The following is a 7,304-nucleotide window of genomic DNA, read 5'->3' on the forward strand; positions in this document are numbered from 1 at the left end:
TGAACTTCACTCAACCTTTTTGGTTGACACTTTAGCATGTTTTGTCTCAGGTGCTGTTTGATCAAGTTACTTATCTACTGCTTATGCGATGCTACTTGGACATAGGATCAAGAGATATCGCATTTATTACTATTGCATTTGAACATTTACTATATTGCTATTTCCGTCATTGTAACGACATTTCATTTATTCCACTGCGTACTTGATATGGCCGAAACGGACGGTTTTATTTTCGCGGTGTCGTTAGGCCGCGGCACGTCAGAATCAGCTACCACAAGGAGGAGTAGTGGTTTGTTTTATCATTTATATTTAGCTGGGGTTCCAAGCTATAACTCACCTACTTGTCTTCCTTTTAACGAGTAAGTGGTAAATATAACTCAGGTACGTATTTTTGTATGTTTATTCAGTAATGTGGGAAAAAAGTGCCTATATAGTTAACCCTAGTGACAAGAGGTGATAGATTAAGATTAACTAGATAAAATAGTAATTAAACAATAAAAGTAAAGATAGGTATGAAGAATAGAATTCTGAAGGGGAATTATCGCAAGAGTTCAACTTCCTAGGATAAACACTAAACCTCAATTAACTGGCTGTGAACCTAACTGATTTGTCACTAAGAGTTTAGGCTTTGAAGATTCTGGCTAAGACAGGTATCCCTACTCCCAACGCTAACCTGAAAGGTTTAAATGACCTTATGGATAGAATCCTAGGTACATGAACAAAGTGGTTTACCCAATAAAGGAACGTCTCAGCTTTTCTTAATCCTAGTTGGTCTAACTAAAGCAATATCCTATCACTAAATCACTATGCTATGCCTTAACATTAACAGATGTGCAATCTTAGATATTCTAAGGTACTTCTAATTGGGATAGAAGTCTCTCCTTTGCGATCACTTATTCAACTCCGGATCATCTTACAATATCTCAAGAACATTGCTTCTGACGCGAATCATGCTTCTGAGTAAGCTGGTGTTCACTGAACTCTCTATTGCTAACTCTAACCACAATCTAAATGGGCAGCTCTTCTATGATGAACAAATGGTTATTCATACGTAGGTACTATATCCCTATTGTGACGTTAAGCACACATAACTACTTACCTTGTATCCTAGGGTTGATCAGGTCCTAATACTAGGTTATAGCCACGTGAATAAGCGGAAAGGGTGATCCGTAAATTAAACCTCTAAACCGTCAAGGTTTCAGCATAACAAAATGATAAGTTTCAGATAAAATATTCAACACGTAATAAACAATTGTAACAGATAGATAATCATGCAAGATGAAAGCAACTCAAGATAATAACTTTATTAAATTAAGGAAAGCGTTCACCATTTATAGATGAGATCTGGACCATTACAAGTACTGACAACCTCTAGCCCGTTCCTATTACAATCTTCGGTGTTCGCCTCCGGGTACTTAATTTCCCGCTCGGAGGTGAGAAGGCCTTGAAAGCTCTAATGGGAGAAAGTGTATTGTAGTGAGAGAGTGAAGAGAGGTGTTTGTTGGAATGGATGACAAAGACCCTTTAAATAGACTTGAAAATTGCCAAATACGCCTGGCAGGCCGTATGGCAGGCCGTATTTGGCAGGCCATTTTTCTGGTAGGTCGTTTGGCAGCTCATGTGGTGGCACGTATCTGGAAGGCCGTTTCCATAACGGCAGGTCGTATGGCAGGCCGTTTGGCTTGCTGGTCAGCCTTGATTTCCTGGATCGTAACTTGATTTCTTGTCTTTCACCGTTTTCGCTCTAGAATCTTCGTTTTAGCTTCATTTCTCTTGATTCTTTTTGCATTGTCTTTGTAATTACTTTACCTACAAGTTTAATCGAAAAAACGATTATTTTGCAGACAAAGCTTTGAACTTTATGCTTTTGGGACTCAATATCGGTGGTAAAAACGTGACTTTTTAGTCGATATCAAATATCCCACACTTAGACTTTGCTTGTCCTCAAGCAAACTTCCGAACTTAAAACAGTGAGGACTTTAATTTGTAGAGATAAAGCTGTTTTGTTCCGCAAGACAAAAAAGCGGAAACTTGGCTTTTATTCTTTTTGCTATTCTCGAATCTTTTCCCGCAAGCATGAGAGGAGGTTACATAACTAAGGCTGTCTCACTCGGGTCACTCATTTCACTAAAGTGTTTAGGGTATCCTAAAGTTCTAAGAAATGAAGTCACTCTTAGCCAGTCATGCTTACATTCTTCGTCATAGGCTTGATCAAGACTCAAATCTCCATCACTTATTTGCGAGAATTTTCGGTTATCGACTCAGTTTGAATTTGTGAAGAGATGGGGATTTGGAAGTTTCTAGAGTACGAAGGGTTTTGATAGATAGGAGTTTTCTTTTTCGAAAGATTGATTTCGGCGATCCCTTCAGCTTTTTATCAAGAATTTCTTGGTGAGCATCCTTCGTTTTGACTGCCAGGAGTTTTTCTCGAATCTTTGCTGGTTCTGCTCCCTTTCTCAGAGCCTTTATTCGTAGAGACTTTGCTCTAGTTTATTATTTTTTTTTTTTTAAAGCATCTTTTGCTTTTCTCTTTGAGGTCTCCTTTTTGGCGATCTTCTTTGATATTTGGCTTGGATGCTTGCATTTTTCTAGTGCAATTTTGGAGGTTTTTTCCGAAAAAGAATGATTTAGTCGGGATTTATTTATTTATGAAGCGAATAGAGTAAATAAGAAAAAGTGAAATGGATTTGTGGAGCAAAAATGGAAACGAAGGTGTGTAGCGGAGGTTGTTTTTGTCTTCACGGATAGCTGAGGTTTTAACTTAGTCATCCTCGTCAAAATGTGTGATTCCAAAATGTAGATCAAGAGCAAGTTCTGATTCCGAAATGTTTAACATCGGCGCGCTCAACGGAAATATAGTGAAGCACTAAAAATGAGTGCTTATAAAGCCTTATTTAGGGGTGCCTTACAACAATTATAATAGGTCAAATTGCGCCTTTCGTTATGCAATGCTCTATTGGGAGAATTGATTTTGATTTTTCGCAAAAAGTTTTCAACCCTGTTTTACCCTTTTTGTCTATTTTGTAGCAAAAACTTTTTTGATCTTTAATAGAATTTTATCATCCTTAGCTTTTTATAATTCGAAAAGTTTTAAATTTTGTGAAAAACTTGAGGATTTTACAAGAATCGTTATGTACAACATTTGCTATCCCACACTTTAAAATAACATTGTCCTCAATGTTAAGGATACGGAGTATCCCACACTTTAGTTTTAAAGAGAGGCGTTTGTTTTTATTAAAAGTTTATGTTGGTGGGGTTGCCAAACCCACACTTAGTTTTTAAAGTGGTATAGTAATTGCGTATATTCTATTGGAAAGGTGATGAAGACGTAGTACTCCCCTATGGTGTCAAGACGTGCAATAGGATGGCGCGCTGCTTATGGATTCTTCAATTCTTGAGCCGACGTCATCCTAATTCAAAGCATCCTTGCTCCAAGTTGTCTCCATCTCGTACGGTCTCGATCGTTGTTTGCTTTGCGACGTTTATTCATGCAATATTTATTCTAAAAGCAACCATACATACTAAAACATAAAAGTAGTTATGCCCGAGACCGGGCGTACAGAAATGTAATTTAATGTAGCATTAATAATAAAAGGTACGAATGCTCCAAAAGATAATCATGATTACGGCTGAGGTGCTGAATATGGTGGAGAGTAGATCACACTGGTACGGGCCCTGGTTGGGTTCCTCAATCTAGATTGACTCTCGCTGGTCATCTCCTCGTCTGTGGTAAACTGGTCTGCCAACTCTGCTGTATTCATACCCGAGGATATTCTAAATTCTATCTCATCTGATCTAGCGATTAACCCAGTTAATGATGACGTGCTCGTATGAACCATAGGCCCTGCCTGCCAACCCATACTATCCTGTAAATCTCTACCTCTTCCCCACTGCTGGTTCACGTCCATACTATCGATACCCTGTGCAACCCCTGCAGTCGTACGCTGCTCCAATGCCTGTTCCCATCTAGGGTCCTGACCAACGGTAGACGTGTTAACGTTGAACAACTCTTCAACAAAATTCTCTGTGGAGGTGGCGGTGTAGGTGCGATAACTGTACACTATGTGTAGTGATGAGTAGGTGGAGGTGTAGGTCCTGAAAATTGATGGCTCGGGCCTGCTCCCCTTGGATCACGGTGGGCTTGCATTACCGGATACTCATGTGGGTATGGTGGGATGCCGAACTACCTCCCCGCATAATGCGCAAAGTGGTCCAAATTCTCAAGGATCGCGTGCTGGGAAAACCAACTCTCATGCCCAGGTAAATCTCCCATATGGTACTGGTAGCTGTATGGTGGATATCGTGGACGATCACCCTCGCCAACTGATGAGTGACGGCGAGTGTCAGTGGGCCGTCCATGGGCTGTGGGGTCATCCTCATCCACAGGTTCCTGGGAACCTCGTCTCCTACTACCATCCTGTGTCCTAGTATCAGGTCTGAATCCCTGAACTCTTACCCCTGGTACCGTCCGCTCTTCGGAACTGGGTATCTCTGGGTTCGCCTAGATGATCAACTGCTCACCCTCAATGCGAATATACTTCCAGTAGCTCAACAACTTATACCCAATCTCTTCTGATACGGCCCCAATCGTATAGTTAAACCGTGCAACATCTCCCAAAACACGCATGCTCTTGAGCAACTTAGTCACAACACCCCCTAAAACTGGCACAACCGTGCTTGCCGAATTCTTCTCGTTGGTGATAGCCTGAGCTAGGAGATGCGCTACCTGTAGATTCTAGTTGTTCATTATGGCGTGCATCAGGCGCATGTCTCTGATTGTAACCGCACCGCCAAATCTGGCTTTAGGATGGAGGGTTTTGGTGATTAGGTGGTGGAGGATTCAGAGTACGGGGTTGGCGAATTTTGACGCCTTTTTACTTGACTGCCATGGCCCGTTATCTGTGGTGTGCTATTGCCAGAAAGTCTGATGATCCATGTAATTCAAGGTGGTCAATCCATCCCTGAATATTGGCCGGGTGAGTTGTGATGATTTGTACAACTCTAGGTGTCTCGCAAACCGTGCGAGAGTCAAGTGATACATTCGGTTTTGATGTCGAAAATGGATGCATTCTTGATTATTATAATCCACCGGATCAGCTGTTGAATCAAAACTCCAGGTAGCCATAAACTCCGCATATGGCTCGTTATATGTTGTTTCGTTTAACTCAAACAACATTTTCCAGGCCCAGTGCGTTCTACCCGCGGCTTGAAAAGTCAACATTATTTCGAGATCATCAGCCCAACCACACTGTTCCAATATCGTCCAATTTATGTATTTATTACCCGCTTTATCTCGGTTAATCCAAACTCTCATAAAGGGCTCATTTTCCTCCGGGTTATCCTGCCCATGAAGACAATGGGGCAACTCGACATCATTTCGACGATTGGCCATCTGCAAAAATCAAGTAAAATAGGTTATGCTCCAAAAATTAGGACTTAGAGTCCAAAAATGCCTATATTTTTCGAAAAAAAATTCGAAATGAGAGCTTTAAAAATGGGGTTTTTCAAAATCCTGTTATAGTCAAATATAGCCAAAATTATCACAAACAACATTTAAATGAACTACAACCTTACTTTTGAGCAAAATTCAAAGTGTACCCGTGATTACAATAAATAATGCAAATAAATAATAATTATAGTCATTTAGTCGTAATAAGCAATTTTTAAACAAATGTGATGATTTTTAAGCATACAATGATCCTAAAGACCATTTCTAATTCCCTTAAATATTTTTAAACATCAAAGTTGAGCTATAACATATTAAAGTCAAAGATTAGAGCCGTTTGACTGAAAAATATTTATTTTGATCAAAATGTACAAAATAAGAAAAATCAAGGATTAGGCTACATTTTCTCGAGCAAATCAATGATTCCGTCATTTGAACTAGTTTTAAGGTAATCCTAAGTTTTAAAAACGTTTTAACTATAGGAAAAACCGAAGTCCTAATTATGTGTAGTTTGACCAAAATACTAAATTCAAGCAAACTAGCCTTCTTTGTTCCAAATCCAGTTTCTAAACGTTCCTAATGAATCACTAAGCCTAACTAAGCTAGCAAAACATCAAATTTCCAAGAATTTCACCAAATTTCACCCTAAAACCTCAAGTAACTAGTCTAGAGCCAAAAACTATCCAAAATATCTCAATCAAGCCTAAAAACTAACACAAATTAATCACATTGTCTATCTAAGCATAAAGGAATTCATAATTGAGTCAAAAACTAATTTTTTCTAAAAAGTCAAAAATTTGACCCTAAGAGAAAATTCGAGTTTTCATCAAGAAAGAGTACCTTTTGTGCGAAATTGATGATGGAATCGAGTTTATGAGGCTCGAGAGAACAAGTTTCAAGCTTTGATTCGTCGAATTTGGTTAAGATTTGAGTGTGGTAAGGTGGTGGTGGTGCGACGGCTTCGAAGGGACAGAGGGAGAAAAAAAAATCACAAAAAGAAAAGAGAAGGAAGAAGAAAAGAGAAGGAAAAGAGAAAGAAAAAGGCCCGTGTGGCTCGCGGGCTTATTTTCCCGACCCGACTCGCACAATTTTTAAGTTTTTATGATTTTAAAATTTAAAGAGTTTTAAGAGAAGACAAATAAAATAAAACCTCGGATTTTAATCCGGTTATTTTTATATTATTTCGTTATATTTTCTAAGATATATCACTAACTAAAATAAGAAAAGAAAAGACAACTAAAAATTAAAATATTTTATTTTTATTAAAAACACAAATTACACAGGTTCTACAACTAAATTCCAGAAATAACGCGGAAAGAAAGACAAGTTTAAAGCTTCCTTAACCACCCAGATTAATCAGCGGAGTGTATTGAGAATATTTCGAAATCACTTAACATTTTACGCGCGCGCCTCTGTAATTCTCCGATATCGTCCATAAGTTTAACCAAAACCCTTTTTACTTTCTTAATATTTGAAATTCCGTCCCTTGACCCAGTATCTCTATAATTTAGTTCAAAAAGAAGTTTTGCCACTGTGTCTTGAAATAAAAGATCTTCCGCGCAGTCAGGATCACCGATAGTAAATTTAAAGTTTGAAGATATTTCTCGAATGATCTTCCTTTACGGGTTTGTAAATGGAAATTTTGACATAGTGAGGATTTGCACAAGTTCCGAGTATACTTCCTTTCTTTTTGCGAAGAAATTCTGATGTATTCTTTCCTTGGTAGAATCCGGAAAAGCTTCAATTAATCTTTTGATGAGAAATGAGGCTGGATCAAAGTAAAAGAAATCTCGGTTTCCGTAGGTTGAAATAGGGTTAGGTGTCTTGCTTTCTATCCAAAATTCTAATTCAGAGATCA

This window comes from Rutidosis leptorrhynchoides, chromosome 5, assembly GCF_046630445.1.
Source record: "Rutidosis leptorrhynchoides isolate AG116_Rl617_1_P2 chromosome 5, CSIRO_AGI_Rlap_v1, whole genome shotgun sequence".
NCBI classification, from domain to species: domain Eukaryota; kingdom Viridiplantae; phylum Streptophyta; class Magnoliopsida; order Asterales; family Asteraceae; genus Rutidosis; species Rutidosis leptorrhynchoides.